This window comes from Helianthus annuus, chromosome 1 (assembly GCF_002127325.2).
Source record: "Helianthus annuus cultivar XRQ/B chromosome 1, HanXRQr2.0-SUNRISE, whole genome shotgun sequence".
Taxonomy (NCBI): domain Eukaryota; kingdom Viridiplantae; phylum Streptophyta; class Magnoliopsida; order Asterales; family Asteraceae; genus Helianthus; species Helianthus annuus.
Window position 1 is genome coordinate 20,332,781 of NC_035433.2, and position 20,589 is coordinate 20,353,369.

At 39.7% G+C, this 20,589-nt stretch overlaps 1 long non-coding RNA gene and 1 other non-coding gene across 2 annotated transcripts; one reads left to right on the top strand and one right to left on the bottom strand.

The window, feature by feature from the left end:
• Positions 1–14,464: 14,464 nt before the first annotated feature.
• On the bottom strand, positions 14,465–14,571 carry LOC118483085. Its single transcript, XR_004869559.1, has one exon. It is a non-coding gene; the product is annotated as a small nucleolar RNA R71 (small nucleolar RNA).
• A 2,889-nt stretch (positions 14,572–17,460) lies between these two features.
• LOC118492448 lies at positions 17,461–20,320 on the top strand. Its single transcript, XR_004893742.1, has 3 exons — positions 17,461–17,847; positions 19,680–19,746; positions 20,281–20,320. It is a non-coding gene; the product is annotated as an uncharacterized LOC118492448 (long non-coding RNA).
• The last annotated feature ends 269 nt before the right edge of the window (positions 20,321–20,589 follow it).

Below are 20,589 nucleotides of genomic sequence, written 5' to 3' on the forward strand. Positions count from 1 at the left end.
GTTGCTTAACACCTCATCGTAACGTCCTAACCCAAAACGCCGAAGAACGCTCGAAAAATCATCGAAAACAGCCGAACAGGATGGCTAATCGAGTGGCCCAATCGATCGAACAGACCAGTCGATCGAGTGGCCCAATCGATCGAACAGACCAGTCGATCGAGTGGCCCAATCGATCGAACAGACCAGTCGATCGAGTGGCCCGTTCGATCGATCAGGCCCATTCGATCGATCAGGCCCATTCGATCGATCAGGCCCATTCGATCGATCAGGCCCATTCGATCGATCAGGCCCATTCGATCGAGTGGCCTGTTCGACTGGGCCAGCCCAATTTCACCATTTTGTCCAATTTTAACCCAATTTCGCCCGATTTCGCGCAAATCGATACCGTTTAACGCATAGTAACCTATCACTCACCTAAATTGTCTGAAATCAGGATATTCTCCGGCACCGGTTCCGCAAACCTAACCGAAAACGCGCTGTGAGTATACTTGACCCCTTTTATCGAATTTTGGGTGTAACATACGTTCCATAAAAACCAAACTTATCAAACGAATGATTTAATTGGACTATTTATCACTTGCGAATAACTGTTTGCATAGATATACGTGATGCCAGTACATGTATGCTAGGACTTATACTCGTGACGTCCCACCAAGACTAGTATAGTACTATTTCGCCCGACGGGGTCTAGTTATGCCATCAAGAGTCGAGCATCGAGGACTTAGCTGGTAGTATCAGTTTTGTGAGTATATATGTTGTGTATTACGTTTATGCATGTGGAAATTCGCAGCACTTTTAATCTATCATACTACACATATCAAACCTGTATACTCGCCAATACTTTTGTATTGACAAAGTTTTAACGTATGTTGCAGGTTTAGCCGAAGTTTACATCAAATCAAGCTAGGAAGTCTAGAAACTCATCTAAATTATAGGTTGTCGGATTTGAATTGTTCGAGAGAACAAGAAATCTGTGATAACTTATGTGATTGTATTGTTTGTTAGTATGGGATGACAAATGTAATAAATATTATCGCAATATAGTTGTTATGGATTCTCTTGAGCAATGTGATTCGCCTAGTGCCGCGCCCCGATGATTCCGCCATCGGTTGGGGTGTGACAGATTGGTATCAGAGCCATAACTATAGGGAATTAGGCAAAGTTTGAGACTCGACCTAGTCCGGGTCGATGTCTTATGAAAGTGACCTAGTCTATAGTCTAAGTACCCACAGGCCGACTCTTACGAACTCGTTAGGGTTTGTGTGGGCCAACTTGCTACTCTCGATCGAATCTGTTGAAAAGTTACAACTATTGTGTGAACACCGCATACTACAACTTCACACAAAGAGCCTTTCCTAAGGCTAGAAGGTTACTTAGCCTTTCCTAAGGCTGACACAATACACATGTTTTCAAAACTACTCGCATAACAAAACCGAGTGATCTAGTCGAGACCAGGTGTGAAAACCAATAACTCTCGATAGGATCACTCACTCAGCGTATTTTTCTAGCACGAGAACTCTTTGTTGAGCTAGGAGTGACATCCACATCTCGACAAAAGGTCTCCATTTCGAAATTCTGGTGGAACTCTCGGATTTATTCGATGAGCACAACCACAAATGGGAACGAAGTTGTTAAGCCAGGGGTGAAACCCATACCTTAATCAACTGTTCCACTCTATAAAATGGTTTACAAAAGCTCTCACCAAGGACACGACCATAACAACGACTCAGGCTACGCGAAGACTAGAGAGACGAATGTCAGGAGCTGCATCCCAGTGGAAGCGTGAGTCCCCTAGGTCAACGCGTATGCCCGAACTTGTTGGGTATAGTCGGGTTACTTGGGTAGTCAACGCCTAAACACCCAAGGCATTCTATCTAAGCTGCTACGTTTATGGTATCGATTACGTTTAGGTGTTTTCGAATTTAAGCTTTACGATTTACCGATTTCTCGATTTATCGAATTTACGAACCTCGATTTACAAAGCGCACAACCTGCACAGCCATCGCAATCTAAAACAAAGACCGAATGATCGCAACAAAACAAACGCCTAAGTACTCGAATTCGCTTACGCTGTTTCTCTTGTCACGTCCTCACAAATTCTGAATCAATATCTATGTATAACCTACAACTATATCTATACGTATTAAATACAAAACGAATCAATTATATGAGAGTTTAGGAACCTAGAATTTTCCTATGTGGCTCCTATGTGTTTAATTAAATTCTATAACAAGTTTTGATCGAGTCAAATCGTATCAAAAGTTTAGAAATCATTATGATCGAATCTCATTCCGAATCCTTCTGTCTAGATGCCTTCCAACAACTCGATCTCGAGACGAGTAGCTAGGAGAAGAGCCCAACGACGCGCCGATAAGAGGATTGCCTCAATTGTGACCAAGGAAGTGGTCAAGCTCATTCCTCAAATTGTCGCGCAAGTGCACTCTCAAAGCCACTCTCGAGCCCCGGAAGACGTCAAGACGGAATCTGCATTCCTCTACAAACACTTCAAAGCCTGTGATCCGATGCCTTTCACGGGTGAAGGAGATGTTTCTCAATTACTCCAGTGGTTCGACGCCATCGAGGTTACCCTTCGTCAGAGTGGGTGCCCCGAGGACCTTCAAACTACTTGCGCCACCGGAGTATTTCAATCACGAGCACTCGATTGGTGGACCGCCGAACGTAACAAACGTGGGATCTCCGCAGCTTACGCCCTCTCATGGGGTGAGCTGAAGAAACTCATGAAGGAAGAATATTGTCCCCCTCACGAAGTCCAGAAGTTAGAGAACGAATTTTGGGAAATCAAGCAAACCGAAGGTGACAATGCGAGCTATACAGCAAGGTTCAAACAGCTTAGCATAATCTGCCCAAGTCAAGTCGACACTCCAAGGAAAGCTATCGCGAAGTATATTCGTGGCTTACCAGAGTGTGTGGGTGATTTTGTCGAAGCTGCAAAGCCTGCTACCATCGAAGAAGCCTACCGTCTAGCCGCAGAGCTCAACAGCAAACGAGTCGTGGACGGATTCTTCTCCAAGAAGCCTGTCAAACGAGCTCATCAAGCAATCATCATCAACTCGTCCGACGATTCCTCTGGAGAATCGGTCGATGGATCATCTGACAGCTCCTCGGAGGATTCTTCTAAGAATTACTCCGACAATGCCTCCGCTAAATCGTCAGGCGAATCCGAAGACGACGCCGCATCAACTCAGGAAGCCCAACCGAGCCGCAAACGAAAGACCGTGAGCCCAGACTCTTCAACAACTGGACTGCCGCAACCCGAACCTCTCCGATCAGTCCCAGTTCAGTCACAACGTGCTTACAATGGATCTCATCCCCTGTGTTTCACATGCACGTATCATCACCCGCTAGAAGCAAAATGTCGCTATTGCGCAAATTGCAACTGGTATGGGCACTATACGTCGCAGTGCCGTACAGGACCGTGACCTGGAAGGAAGTCATCAGCAACCGCCGTCTCCGCAAGTATCCACAACAACGTTATTTTGATCCTAATGTTGTTGTAATAATCCGACTTATCGCTATCATTTCTGGAACTTATTTCATATATCATCGTGTGTGGATTCTATTTCTCTTACAATCGAGCACTATCTAAACGCTAGCACTATGTACTATATTATGTATTTTATCCCTATAACACTCTTAGAATGAGCTACGGTATACGTGCAAGGGACAACTAATCACGGGTGCACACGGGATTACCTTGGTCAGTGCACGGAGATCGTAGTGAAGTTCTAATGGTGCCATAACGTTTAAAAGCACGGTCAAGGGTCTTGGTCGTGTCAACAAAGTGTGACACCAAAGCACGGGGCATAAGTAGTAGGGGTGACGCGGGGGTACGCTTTACCATACTACCGAAACTTCGTGAAGAAAGTGCCATAACGTTTCAAAGCACGGTCAAGGGTCTTGGTCGTGTCAACAAAGTGTGACACCAAAGCACGGGGCATAAGTAGTAGGGGTGACGCGGGGGTACGCTTTACCATACTACCGAAACTTCGTGAAGAAAGTGCCATGTGGAGTTGGACGTTATTAGACCTATTATACTATTATGGTTAATTTGACACTCTACCATCAATCACAAGGCGTAACAAAACTAAACCGCATCACTGCGAGGCTTCTCGTAAGTCCGCGTACACAAATTGCCACATCGATGAACTTAGGTAAGTTCACCCCGAAGAGCAATTGGAGCAACGCGAGACTGGTCGTAAAGTCTAGAACGCAACTTAATCGCAGTTTTGCCGGATCAATCTCGCAATCAAATCATTCGATAAGTGGCTCGAAATCGCAATCGCATCATGTGTTTGTCGAGAAATCTCTAACGCTAGTTGTTGTCAATTGTGTGAACTTCTATCAGCTGGTGTGGATCGTCTATTGTGGATTCGCTAGACGAGTATCGAGAATCACTCGCCGCCTTCCACTCTTAACGCGCCTCGCACCTAATCCACCAACTCGATACTCTTATCATGGTTCGCTATTACTTATCAATGCACGCATTCTACGTGTCATGTTAGCGCACAAGACCTCGCTTCACGAGACGAAACTAACAAGGTTGAAACATGGTGATGTTTTGACCATATTAGTTGACTTTGTGGAAAAAGGGCGTGTGGGCTAGCCTTAGTACTATTCGTGGTGTAATCAGTTCAATCAATCGTCTATCACTCGCAACGCAACAATCGTCTCTATTCAATCTGTTGGAATTTATTGTCTATCGATGTTCGAATGTTACTTGGAAGTCATCGCAGGTGGTGTAATGTTAGGGTGCATGACATTGCTTCACAAGATAAAACTAATATGGAAACATGGTGTTTGTCATATTAGCAAGTCTTGTGGAAACGTGCCATGCAAACTTCGTGTGGAATCAAATCGAAATCTCATTTACCCGAATCAAAATCGTGTCATTCGCTGCCCAACCAAGCATACCATATCAGCGTTGTGCGACCGGACTACTCGCACCCGCTGCCTACGCTTGGTTTGCATCCAACTTATTTCTATTCAAAACTCGGTCTAGCACCTCATCGCTAGGATCAAGGGAATCGAAATTCTATCTGTGTCTTATCGGCACGCATGACACTGCCTCATGAAACAGAGTTAATATGGGTAAAGCATGGTGGATACGCCGCTGGTACTTCCTATATATAAGTGTTTTAACCATATTAACGAACTTTTGTGGGAAGGTGCCACGTGGGGCCCGATGTAAGTTATTTTTCCATACTATTAAGGAAAACCTATTTTTATAAAATTTTTACTAAAATCGTTGGACAAATGAAATTCCTTACAACATGGAGAAAAACATTGAATCAGTTTGGCTCCGTGCCCAATGAAAATTTCATAAGTCCAATTCTTTTCTTAAAAACCTTTGCAATGACCGACAGGAATCTTCCCGAGAACGAGGGTTCGGCAGTCGAGTTCCGCTCGAACCCACGTTGTAGGAAAGTTTTCTTAAAACTTGTTTTGCCACCTGATTCTTTTAAAATGTAAAACTCAAAACCTGTTATCAAATAACAAAACCCTCCACATAGCGCTGGTGTGGACATCAAAACGGTCGACACCGCGCCATGAGGAGATTTTTCTTAATTAACTTCGGAAATTAATCGAGTATTGGTAAGTTTAAAACGCTATAAAATTGCTTTTTGTATGTGTTATCACTTCTAAGTAATCGAATCGTATGCTCTCTCTATTTTCACTCGCCAAATCGTAATCGATCGCTCGTTGTCTAGACGCTATTAATCCCTTCCATCAATCGCATCAACTCTTACGACCCTACTATTGGATTAATTTCGGGACGAAATTTCCTAAAGGAGGGGATACTGTAACAACCCGCACCTTTGTGCGTTGTTACTACTCGATACACTCGTTACGCCTAGCACCGGAGATTCGGATCATAATGTAATCATACCAATTTTATCGCTAAATCGAAGTACAATCGAATAATTACGCATATTCTATCGCTATTACAAACCTATTTTTGCATAACACTCACGATGATGTCGAATATGGGCCTAAACTACCCTTCTCGATGAGCGTGAGGTGTCAAAATGTGAGTAATCAACGCTAACGAGGGTTATCGGGTGAGTACTATGACTCTAACCGTCATGACGATGATGGCAATATGAGTAAGTGGTGCCCCGATAATCATTGTGGCACTTCACATCGAAGAACGCACTCAAAGGCACGCGTAACTCGATCACCGCACTGAGAATTGGATACATAAATACGTGTATACGGCCCTTTTGTGATTAATTATAATAAATAAATTAATAATTATATAAATATATAAAAATATGGCTTAAACCGTCGAAATCGCACCAAAAACGGGATCAAAAGGCTTCCGAACGGATCAATTCGATCAGACTAGTCCAATTGGTCAGACCGGCCCAATCAGATAGGCCAGTCCGATCGGATGGGCCAGTCCGATCGGATGGACCAGCCGATCGGATGGACCAGTCCGATCGAATGGACCAGCCGATCGACTGGGCCAGCCGATCGACTGGGCCAGCCGATCGACTGGGCCAGCCGATCGACTGGGCCAGCCGATCGACTGGGCCAGCCGATCGACTGGGCCAGCCGATCGACTGGGCCAGCCGATCGACTGGGCCAGCCGATCCAGTCGCTGTTTTGCCTTCCTTTCCCCTTCCTTGCCTATAAATACCCCTCCATTCACTCCCAAACACTTGTGTTGCTGCTCCTAACCGACCAAGACGTTCCAGCCCTCAAATCTCTCGATTTCTTCCGATTCTTGTAAGTTTTCAACCCGAATCTTGTACTTTCTTGATCCAAATGCAATCCTTCATCTTTCTACCTTTCAAATCTCAATTTTTAACCGTGAAAACAACGGATTTGGGGTGTTCTAAGGTGATGTCACCACAAAGTTCTTCAAAGGTGATGTCATCCCATGAAGAACAACTCAGATTCGGATGATTTACATACGATTTTTCATGAATCTCAACCAAATCAGTGTTTTCCTATCAAGATGGTCATGGATCTGAGATGTTCTGACTGATTTCATCACAAGTTCTTATGAACTTCAAGGTGTTGACCTCATATCATCAAGAACAACTCAGATCCAGGGCATTTCCTAAGTAAAATCAAGGTTTTTACATCAGATCTAGTGATAAAATGATCGATTTCGAGTTAAACACGGAAAAACCGACAAAAACGACCAAGTTCCGACGAACGGGGTGATTCCCGGCCGTTAAAACAGGTCGGAATTGACGGGATTTCAGTTGCTTAACACCTCATCGTAACGTCCTAACCCAAAACGCCGAAGAACGCTCGAAAAATCATCGAAAACAGCCGAACAGGATGGCCAATCGAGTGGCCCAATCGATCGAACAGACCAGTCGATCGAGTGGCCCAATCGATCGAACAGACCAGTCGATCGAGTGGCCCAATCGATCGAACAGACCAGTCGATCGAGTGGCCCGTTCGATCGATCAGGCCCATTCGATCGATCAGGCCCATTCGATCGATCAGGCCCATTCGATCGATCAGGCCCATTCGATCGAGTGGCCTGTTCGACTGGGCCAGCCCAATTTCACCATTTTGTCCAATTTTAACCCAATTTCGCCCGATTTCGCGCAAATCGATACCGTTTAACGCATAGTAACCTATCACTCACCTAAATTGTCTGAAATCAGGATATTCTCCGGCACCGGTTCCGCAAACCTAACCGAAAACGCGCTGTGAGTATACTTGACCCCTTTTATCGAATTTTGGGTGTAACATACGTTCCATAAAAACCAAACTTATCAAACGAATGATTTAATTGGACTATTTATCACTTGCGAATAACTGTTTGCATAGATATACGTGATGCCAGTACATGTATGCTAGGACTTATACTCGTGACGTCCCACCAAGACTAGTATAGTACTATTTCGCCCGACGGGGTCTAGTTATGCCATCAAGAGTCGAGCATCGAGGACTTAGCTGGTAGTATCAGTTTTGTGAGTATATATGTTGTGTATTACGTTTATGCATGTGGAAATTCGCAGCACTTTTAATCTATCATACTACACATATCAAACCTGTATACTCGCCAATACTTTTGTATTGACAAAGTTTTAACGTATGTTGCAGGTTTAGCCGAAGTTTACATCAAATCAAGCTAGGAAGTCTAGAAACTCATCTAAATTATAGGTTGTCGGATTTGAATTGTTCGAGAGAACAAGAAATCTGTGATAACTTATGTGATTGTATTGTTTGTTAGTATGGGATGACAAATGTAATAAATATTATCGCAATATAGTTGTTATGGATTCTCTTGAGCAATCTGATTCGCCTAGTGCCGCGCCCCGATGATTCCGCCATCGGTTGGGGTGTGACATATATTCCTCTATTTAATCATCATCTTCCCCAAAAAAACCCTAACCTCAAAATCGCCACACCAAACCCTAATCACATAACAGTCTTCTTCATCTTCTCCCCTGCAAGTATATACATGATGGGGACTGAACTTATCAGACATCATGTCAAAGAAGAGAGCATAGATATTCCCTTGATTCCACCTGAGTTCGAGTCAATCGCCGTCTTTTCTCTGAAAAGGGCCAATGATAACAAAGTTGGGTCTATGTAACGCTCCACTCTTTCCGTATTTCTATTTTTTTAGAAAATTCGTATTCGCCTTCTATTTTTTGAACCACAGTCGAAAAACGGATTAAAAACGGAAAACAACACATTTTACACGTTTTAACGATACAACAAACAAGCGCGACTGATATCAAATATCGACACCATTTTACATGTTTTTGAACCTAAAACAATATTTCACGACATTTCACCACGTTTGGGTTCGAAAAAGGGTTTCAGAAATAATTTTGGGCCGTACAAGAGACGGGATAAGCGCTAACGGGCTTTAGGCCCAACACACTTAAAACCCTAGTATATAAGCCTTTTTATAAAATTCAAACCCTAATTTCCTCATTTGTTCTTCTTACCTGCGCACACCCACCCCCTGATCTCTCTCTCTCTCTCTCTCTCTCTCTCTTGAACATTTCCGGAGACAAGCTGTCGGTGCCGACCGTATTACTGGCTGCCGGCGGTGGGTTCTTCCCCGACAAACACCCCGACACCCTCTCCTCCCTCTCTGTCTCTCTCTGATTAAACTAACGACCGACACCCTCTTAGTGGCGGCGGCACTGTGGCGGTGGCTCGACGACAAGGAACCAACGGCTAAAGCCGTTTTTTTAGATTATGGTGGATAAGGACGATGGAGGCAAGCTCCGGCCATCGAATAACGGCGGACGGCGGCGCAAGGCGGTGATGGTTGTGTGGCCAGCAACGGCAGTGGTTCACGATGGTTCAGTTCCGGTTCGGGTTGAACCGATTTGGGTTTCTGGTGTGGATTTGTGTTCGGTTCAAGTTCAATTTGGGTTTGTTTGCTTTCGGGTCACGTTTTTCCGACGTCTCCCGGTGACGATGATGATGACCGGTCCGACTCCGACGACGGTAACAGGCAGCAGTGGTGGTTGTCATTTTGTTGTCGAGTTTGGGTTTTGTTTCGTTTTGGTCGTGGTTCATTCTTGAATTGGTTCAGTCTCAGGCTTCGGGTTCACGTTGATTGGTTAGCTCGGTTCAGCTGGTGCGCCTCAGTTCAGCTTCGATTCAGGTCAACCGTGGTCCACCACAATTCGTTTGTCGGGTGACTCTGGTTCAGCCGGTTTTGGTTCAGGTTAGTCTTGGTTCAAACCTTGGTCCTTGCTTATATTCAAGTCCCGTTAAGTTGTTGTTATTCAGCAGGTTCGAGTCACGTTACAATCGGATTTGGTTCGGTGTTCCGGTCAAACAGTCAATTGTCGGGTCATCGGGTTAAACACGAGACGTGATACTTTAGCGACGCAAATATTTCAGTATTATCGTTTTGTATTTTTTTATCACGTAACCGAATTATATATAAATTTTTTTATAAAAATACATAGAAATACATATAAATACTCATTGTTATTATTGTTGAATTTTGGCAAAAACATTGATGACTTGTATCGTCGGGATCGCTCCAAAACAGAGGAAACTCTGCCCGATTTTCGTTAAAATATATAAATATATATACTTTATAGTCGAATCACTAATGAAAACGTATCGGATTCAAACAACTTTTATAACAATAATTATAAATGTATATTTATTTTTGACAATACTTCTACAATATTTTCGATAGACCTAATTTAGAATTATTGTATAAGCCATATAAATTATATCTGTATATATATATATATACTTATCCATCGACTAGATATACTTTAAAATTTCACTTCAAATCCTCTGTCATAGTTCTGATTACTCATACACCTTCGCTTGCCCATATAGGGTGACCTCGGTGTTCCATCCTCCTAATCTCATACACTCGTCAACAATTGGATAATCGGAAGACTTAGCAATTATGTGAGTATACTTGAAACCCCTTTTTGTTTTACTACTTTTTGGGGTGTAACATGTTATCTATTAACTTACACTTAAACTTATTTCATAATGCACAAACATTCCTTATACATGCTTGCATACTTGATTACTTGATACTTTAAAGTTGGGGTTATATGTTTTGTGTTAGACTTACCATTAACTTCGTGCGAACCTATCCTTGACATATATAGCGCTATAGGATTAACGCACCGCCTGTAGACTTTGGGTTATGTCATGAGCTTATTGCGTTTCATCATTGGTTTGATTAGTTAAACACATGCTGATTTTATCATTTATCTTGTATCAATAGCTTACCATGTGGAATTGTTTAAACTCATTTTTATGTTATGTATGTATCAAACTTGTATATTCGCCTTTGCTTTTGCATTGAACTTTATTTTAAACATGTTACAGGTTGAGGATGACGACGCTTGAAATTGAAGTAGTGATGATGCTTAGATACACACTTAGACGTCTTAAGTTTTATTATGCTGTATCAATTTGTACCTATTTGTTGTATTCTTGTATTGAACATATTGTATATCAAGTTGTTGTATTTGATTTTAACTTTTGTAATCAACTTTTAAAAATGAAATCCATTATTTAATTATCGTCACAAATAGTGTTATGAAGTCTCTTGCAATCTCGTTTTCGTCTCTGATATACGTTAAATTACACATGTTTTTATACCCCAAAACACTTCCGTTTTAAGCGTTTTTTACCGAAAACACGACGTTTAGGTACCAATTCGGTACTTTTATATTTTCAGGTCTTAAACAGAGCACAAAAGAAAAATCTGATGAAAACGGACAAATTCCGATGCATTTCTGATAAAAGAACAAAATTCTGATGACTGCCAGGTGTGGCACGACCGTGCCATCTGACGGCACTACCGTGCCGATCGTTTGATCTCGGAAGCACTGCCAGTGCAACTACTAGTGTCGATCTGTTCCCGGACCGCACTACCGTGCGACCCGCCGCATGACCGTGCCTAGGCTTGACCAAGATTTCTGATCTGGTTTCTGTTGACATCGCACTACCGTGCGACCAACGGCACTACTGTGCTGATCTACTGACCCAGGAAACTTGTCCACTAGTCCACTTGGCTGACATCGAATTGGGCAAAATGACATCACCCGACAACACCAGTGGCACGACCGTGCGACCAGTGGCACGAGCGTGCTGATCAGGAAATTCCCTATAAATAGAGCCATTCGCTATTTATTCAAAGGTTGAGTTTTTCTCCATGTTTCTGGGCAATTTCTGGGTTTCGAAGCAGTCCTGATCAGACCCATTTGAAGCCTCAAGATCGAGTGGAAGCATAACCAATCCAACCCATCACTTCCTTGCTTGTTTATGGTTCGATTCCTTGTTCTTGAACATGTATTCTGATCATTTTGCAAGTTATGAGCTGATGTTAGTTTATGTTTAAAGTAGTATTATGTAATAGTAGTAATGAACTTGTTTCTTGAAAAATCTTTATGTTGTAATCTTGTTTGTATAAAACTTTAGTACTTTTTCATGTTTGAATCTTCATGATAATATAATGAACGTTTCATTGATGTCGAGTTCCTGATTATGTTTGATTATCTTGGATAATGAATCTGTGGTTAGTGGGATGGTAACTATTTCTTGATTAATCACTTGTTTGCAAACTTGTTTACACCATGAGACTCGAGAGGAGTTTTGGTTTTATCTAAGGTATATCTTATTTTGATTAGGAATGCTTTCTTGCACGTAAGGGTTCTAACGAATTATATGGTGTTGATTACATGTTCTTGCATGCGGGTTTTTTATCATTGTTTAGTAGTTTTGGTCTGAAATTGCTGACATGGTAGATTTGTTTTCAAGACTTGTAAAGGTGAAATATGTTGTTATATGATCTACTTAAATGCTTATCCTCGTGGCTGTATTGTGACCATCGGTATTGCTTTCTTTGATAAGTGAGGTTAGAAAACTCCTAGCGGATGACTAATCTATCTTTAAAGGTTCACATGAATGAATATCAATAGCTCGCTAAAGAATGAGTTTAGGTGGTTAACGTGTGTTTATCGCGTTAACTTTCCGAAGAATCATCATGTTAGAAAACTCGTAGCAGATGACTAACTGTCTTGAAATTAGAAAATTGATTAAGTGCTTTCGTGACATATCTGATATAGATAACATGTTTAGGATGTTTGTGAAACGAGATAATAGTGTATTTATGTTTTAGATATAATTCAGATAACTTAGTTAAACAACCATTCACTTATCCTTTTATCTGGTAAATTAATGACAAAGATTTAGTAATTAATAACGCCCGTGTTCCATGGATCGATATCTGGCTCTTACCAATACTTTACTGCATTTATGACGGGATACACTTGTTCTTTGTTGTGTGTGTTTTAATGTTGAGGTATAAACCATTTGTATAAATAATAAACCCTACGTGAGTGCGAAGTTCACTGTAAATAAATATGTGCACATCGCATGTCACCAAGTTTTTGGCGCCGTTGCCGGGGACCACGACGAAATTAATGGAAAAATCCGAGTCATTATTTTACCAGTGTACAAACTGTTAATACTTGTGAATACTTGTGAATACTTGTACATTTTTGTATTTATTTTTTTCTTTTATTTACTAACTTGTTAATATTTAACTGTTTGACTAACTTTTCTTTTTCTGTTTTACTAACCAACTAACTTTACTAACCGACTAACCACTAACCTTACTAACTTATTTATTATTCGACTAACATTTATTCCTTTTATTTATTTAATTCAGTTAATGTGTTAGGAATCGAACCATTGTCTTTTATTCTTTCATTTCAGTTACTTTAATTCAGTCATTTCATTTCTTTACTTCATTCATTTATTTCATTTCAGTTACTTCATTTCTGTTTATATTTATATTTATATTTATGTTCATGTTCGTACGTCGAACCACTTATATGTATTATATTTATTTCATTTCTGCATTTAGTTATTTACATTCAGTTATTCATTTATTCATTTCTGTCCATTTATTTAATTAAATTAACTGCCTATTCTTTTAATTATTGTACTCATTTGTTTATTTATTTACTCCACAAGAATAAAATATAACATTCTGATAAAATCATCAGATTTTCTGATGAATTCCAATGAATTTATCAGATTTTCTGATGGATTCTGATAAACCCATCAGATATTTTAAAAACAACAATTTTCATTTCTGATGCATTTACCAGATTTTCTGGTAATTATGATGGATTTATCAGAAATTCTGATGGAATGCAAATTTTCATCAGATTTTTATCAGATCTTATCAAGATTTTCTGATATATATATAAAAAAAGAGAGAACAAAAACAGTTTCCGGATGTAAATAAGTAAAAAACAAGTAAATATTTAAATAGATTTGTATAATAACTTATGTATTTTTGTATGTTATATTTTAGTATTATTAGTATTACTTATTTCTTATATTACTATCATGTTCTTTTTTCTGTATAATGCCTTCCTTTTTATGTTACAGGCTAATGTCCACGACCCCTGCACCCGCTGAGCAAGCCAATGAACCAGAAAATAACCTAAGAAGAAGTAGGTGGCTTCGCGAAAGATCGCTTGTCGTTGTACAAAGGATTGCGGCCGCAACTGACGAACCAGTCGTACTTTCTGACAGCGAGAGTTTAGAGGATAACACAGGAAGCATTATGGCAGAAGACGACCAGCCTTTGAATGAGGCCGGCCGTCCAGGAGGAGAGGGCTTGCTACCCAGCATCGCCCGACCTACTATAGCAGCACTGAGTTTTGAAATTAAATCTAGTATTATTAACATGTTGCAAAATTTAGTGCAGTTTGATGGGAAGGATCACGAAGATCCAGGTCGGCACATCGCATCATTTCTTGAAGTGTGCTCGACATTCAAAATTAGAGATGTTTCTGAAGACGCAATCCGTTTGCGACTCTTTCCATTTTCTTTGCGAGACAAAGCCCAATCTTGGCTTTTGTCACTTCCAGTAGGTTCCATCACGACTTGGAACGAGATGGCAGATCTTTTTATGCAAAAATATTTTCCGCCGGAAAAGACAGCTAAGCTTAAGAATCGTATTATGAAATTCAAACAGGACGAAGGAGAATCTCTACATGCAGCTTGGGAGAGGTTCAAAGATCTTCTGATCGATGTTCCAGATCATGGGTTGTCCAAAAGACAACTTGTGTTGAACTTCTACCAAGGACTCAACTACGACTCACAAGAACGTTTAGATGTATATGCAGGTGGCGATCTTGGAACAAAAACACCCAACGAAGCCTACGCAATTATAGAGAAAGGTACCTTGAAGTCGAGTTCTCGTCAAAGTGGAGTACGAAGTAAAGCTTTATCCATTCCTGGAGTTCATCAAGTAGATACATATACGGCTCTTGCAGCACAGATTGGAGCTTTGGCATCAAGATTTGATCAAGCTCAGAACGTTTCGAAGGTACTGTTAGGGCTGGATTTTTATTATAGGTGATCCTTACACATGATCCTAACCAGTGATCCTTGTTTCTTTGGCAGACAGTGATCCTCCGCAGAACTTCAGGATCAGGATCATGGGACATTATGGTGATCCTCATACTAACGGCCACTTCCGCTTAATACAATATCGTTTTGCAGGAACATCTAGCAGGATATGCTCTAGACATCATGATCCAGGGACGCGTCTTCACAAATATGGCAAGAGCTTAATCGAAGAAAGACGTTGCACAGGATATGGAAACATGGCTTGATTCATGGGCAGCAATTTAGGCTAGATTGTCTTTATTTCTAAAGGGGTAATGAGCTGATAATTAGTCCTTTTACCTAAAATAAGTCACCTACACTTGTATAAATACCACTCTTCCTCATTCGGAAGAACACACACGACATACGACACAACTCTCAAACACTTAGACACTCAGTGATCCTTGTACTCAGCTCATTACTATCCGAAGTTGTTACTACATTTTTATCATATTGAAGTTGGTGATCGGTAGTTGCCATCACCCGAGGTTTTTTATGCCGGAGATCATACATTGATCAAGGGCTTTTTCCTCGTATAAATCATTGTGTCTTTGCATCTTTTATCACAGAAGTGATCCCTTACTTTCATAGTTAACCAAGCATCATACCCCGTTTACATAAAGTTTGGTTACATTATCCTTGTGTGATTTTTGACCAAAACAGTTTGGCGCCCACCGTGGGGCAATTGGTGCTTCATTCATAAGAAAATCTTTTGTTCGAAATCATTTCAGAGAGTTACATGGCTTCATCATTGAAGAACACGTCCACGGCGATGTCTGCGGTCACTTCATCACAGATCACCTTGCCTCCTCCACCGGCAGGATCTCAGAAAAATACTGAGAAGAGATCAACTCCCACCTTCTCTAAACCTCTATCTTCTTCTGCTATGAATTCTTCTATTCCCAGTACTAGTGATGTATTTGCTTTAATTTTGCAGATGAAGGATCGTATGCAGCGGCAAGATGAAACTAACGAAAGGATCCTCAGGGAAATTGGAGATCTCAAAAGACAAAAGAAAGCGGCAGAGGATCATTCTCCACTGATGCCCAAATCCTTGAGCTTTGATACTCCAATGATCACTTCCCAGCCATCAGGGATCCCGGACGTGCAAATCATAGGGGAGTCAAGAGGATCACATCTCAACTCGGCAGCAATGACTCAGACATCAGACTCACATTTTCAGCCTGTAGGATCCTATCCTCAATACATGGGATCCTTTATGAATCCGGGAGCCTATCCAGGGGCACAGCAGTTTCAAGGATCCTACTTTGTTCCAGGATCATTCCAGGGCCAAGGATCCTCCTTTGTTCCAGGATCATCCCAGGTTCACGGATCCTCCTTCGTTCCAGGATCATCCCAGATACCAGGATCCTTACAGATGCCAGGATCCCTAAAAAGTTTGCAAACAGGAAGTCTAGATGTCCATCAAGGGGACTTCATTCCAATGCAGACCATTGCTTCCACTGGTCCCTCCGTTATTCCAGAAACCCAGCAATATGGATTCCCTAACTTGAACCCAATGGGAGGTAACACTTTAAATAATTATCCTACCACTAACCATGGATTCATGCAGGATACAGGTACCAATCATGCTATGGCCAGGGAATTACAGAAACTAAAGGACATGATCTCAAGTGTTCCAGGGGTAGTCAAGCCTATCCCAGAGATTGCAGATGGAAGCCACAAGGTATCTCGTTTTGCACCACCAATTTGTGATGCAGTGTGACAACTGCCACTTTACGGTAACTTTTCACACTTAAAATACTCATTTTAGCTACATTTTGAGCTACATTTTTTATTCATTTTGAACATCCGAACTGCTTATTTCATAACATACACATAGAATACTCAAGGAATACTTACTTAGGATGCATATGACTCATTTTTATTAAGTACATTTGGAACAGTTTAAACAATGCATCGAAACTACTAGAAAAGCACCTAATAAACTAGTATTCTGACGAAAAAGCAGAATCCGCAGAAAATCATCTAAACGACATCTTTAGGACTTAGACGAAAGTCCAACATCTTATATATATTAAACCCTAACTAGGAATACAAGGGTTTGATTTAAATCCTTTCCGAAGTCCGATAACACTAAAAATTGCCCGAAAAGCACTAAAAGCGATGATTTCAACATTTTTCCGCAGAAATTCTGCTGAAATCAGCTTTCTAATATTTTTACGACATGTAAAAATATTATTTGACATATAATTCATGTGAGGATACATTCGGGTAATATCCGAGCCAATAACTACATCAATTCACACATGTTTCGCAACTTAGCGTTCAAATAACATCTAACCGAAACAATTCGAAACAAATGTCCGAACGATATCAAATCTTTTTTTTAATGGTCATCTAGTGTTAATCGGATCATTTTGGTCTAGTAATGATCATTTAACACCCTTTAAACACTTAAACACTTATACTTATAAACTACCTAAAACATCTAACTAAGAACTCTAGCATTTTTACTAAGTAATTCAAGAAGGAAAAGCAAAGGGAACCCCCCCCCCCCCCATTCACGGTTGCAACACCCCTTGTGGGCCCCACTTTTCTTTCAACTTGTTACCAATAATATCTAGATATTTACTTCATGTTGCAACTTGATACAAGTGGTGAAATGTGATCATTGTAGCAACTAGTTACCTTCTTTTTCTAACCCTTTCATTCATGCATTTCACCTCCTATCTTCACAACACCAAAAGCTCCCAACAACACCCCATTTTCGGTCAAGAACACCCCTCCCCCATCTTCATTTTCAAGCCACTTTCATGATGATCAAGATGCATTTTCATGGAACTTAGGAGGATCTAAGACAACCACAAGTTGAAGCAAGCATTTCCATTCATCTAAGAGCTTTCAACCATCAAATCTTCATCTTCTTTGCTTCTTATTTTCACCTAGATCATCCCTAGCCAAGAGCTAGAAGTGAGACTTCTAAATCCTTTATTTTCATACTTGTTTATGTATTTATTGTTAAAGAACAACTTATAACTAAAACAACAATACAAAACAAGATGAAAATATAAAGAAGCAAAATAATAATCATGATATAAAAGTGTGTTTATGTTGTGAGTTAAAGATGATTACTTGCATATTTGATCTAGTTTTGATGATTAGCATAAAAATAACTTGTTAGATGATGTTTAAAAACATAATCTAACAAGTGTACATGAAAATGTTTAAGGGTTTTGTTAAACATAAATGTTTAGATGGAGGATCATGATCTTTGATTTTGTTAAAGTATATAAGGTTGTTAACAAAAAATAATGCTTTTACAAGTTATAAAAAGAAAACATACAAGATGGGTTTTTATGAAAAGCTTGTTAAAACTAGAAGTAAAATATGATTTTTGGACTAGTAAACATATGTAAAGATCATACCAAAACCCTACATGATTATGAGTTCATCTTGATAAGTTGTCTTATAAATCTCATATGTTTTTATTAAGAAAAATATGAGAAGATTAGTGGTGATTTTATAAGAAAAAGATGTGTTTTTATTAAACATGGCAAAGTCCATATTTCTAATAAAATATGGCCAAGTTTTTCTTAAAAATCATAAGTTACAAAAACTATTATTTTTGACAAAATCTTTATTAGATTAAAAAGATTTCAAAGAATAGTTTTTATAAAAGCAAAGTTTGATATAAATATATATTTTTGAGAAAATATATATATTGTTAACTTAACAACTTATGTGCTATGTGTCATTTGTTTGTATTAGTTATATTTATGATAACTAGGAACTTGAATACAATGATACAAATGAACACAATGTACATTTCGACTAAAGTCTTACAAGACTACATTTAAATACATCTTATAAACACCTTACGGACATTCCGAGCTTTCAAACACAACTTATGGTCAAAACGGACGACGGGCGAATCTATGAACATCTCGCCATTCCGAGGAAGTTACTACGACGTTTAGGCGATCTTTCGACACGAATACATACACATCACCGAAAACAATATCCGAATGTTTTGAAACTTATAAAAACTATTGTGTATTCTTTTAACTAAAAAGCCTATACTTAGTAATTTTTATAAAAATGAAAGAATATATTTTTAACAAATGGGCTTCTCTTATAACAAATGGGCTATTTTACGAATGGGCTTATTTTTAACAAATGGGCTTATTTTATAACAAATGGGCTATTTTTACAAATGGGCTTATCATCCTAAATGGGCTTAACATAAATACATGGGCTAAGCCCAATACCAAAACTTATGGGCTAAGCCCAATACCCAACATATGGGCCAAGGCCCAATAACATAAAGCCCAATAACATTTGGGCCCAACACTATTGAGGCCCAACACTATTTAGGCCCAACACTATTGAGGCCCAACACTATTTAGGCCCAACACTATTTAGGCCCAACACTATTGAGGCCCAACACTATTTAGGCCCAACACTATTTAGGCCCAACACTATTGAAGCCCAACACTATTTTGGCCCAACAACATGAATTCTTGGGCTAAGCCCAATGACATATAAATTGGTAAAAATACAATTATACAATTTATTCATACAAGACATGAAATCCAGAGGACAAGACCCGATGATACAACTCACGAGATACAAGAATATATATTTGGCGAAATATATACACTAAACAGTTATCAATTAATACATCTAAGACACAGTTCAATAAATAACAAAGACATACAATTCTTAACACATACTCAAGATAAAAGACTTGTACTCAAGTCATTACAAGACCGAAGTGTCTAACAAATATAGAACGTTTGTAGGTGGTGATACTATTCAGGACGACCGTACGTCAGATCACAGTTACTTACCATTCACGGACGCAATTCTGTGAGTTCATGTCCCCTATTCATTTAAATGTTTTACAACTTTACAACTATCGGGGAAAATACATGTTCAACGTATGTTAAAGTTAGGGAATGAAACACCTTAGATCATGTGCGAATTAGGGTTATACATCTAAGCACCATTAATCCAGTTTGGACCTAGGTACAAGTGGTTAGATCTAATGGGTTTTGGCGAGCCCCACTCTTGGTCGTGGACCCATACGGAAGAGTGCTTTTGTGTCCCAGTCGATAGGAATCGGCATAAAATCGTCTAGGGTTGGATTGCTTCCTTTTTCGTCACACATATTAATGTCCTCGCGAAACATTAATGATCAACGATTTCATTGACGCTTTGCATACTACATCATTACATACAGATACATTTTATACAACTCACATTTTATGGATACATTTTATACAACTCACATTTTATGGATACATTTTATACAACTCACATTTTACAGATACAACTCATCCAACTAAACTGCATGAACTCGCCAACTTTTGTTGATGTTTTCAAACTTAACATGTATTTCAGGGAATTAGTGGACCATGCAGACATTTCAGTCAAGGAAAGCAAGTATCAAGACTCCATGCCACCATTTAAAGGGTTTGCCCGTTATATACCGCCTCTTTGCGGTGATATAGTGGTCAAAGCCTTGACATTTTAAGACTTACATTTCGAAGTATAAAACAATGACAACTTATTTTCATTTGATGGTTTGTAACCAATACATTTAACTTATTTGCGTTCTTTTGAAACGATTATGACAATGGCATTGGAGCTTGTTTTTATTCATTTAGTATGTTCACTTATATTGTTATGCAATGAGAACTGATCAGATCA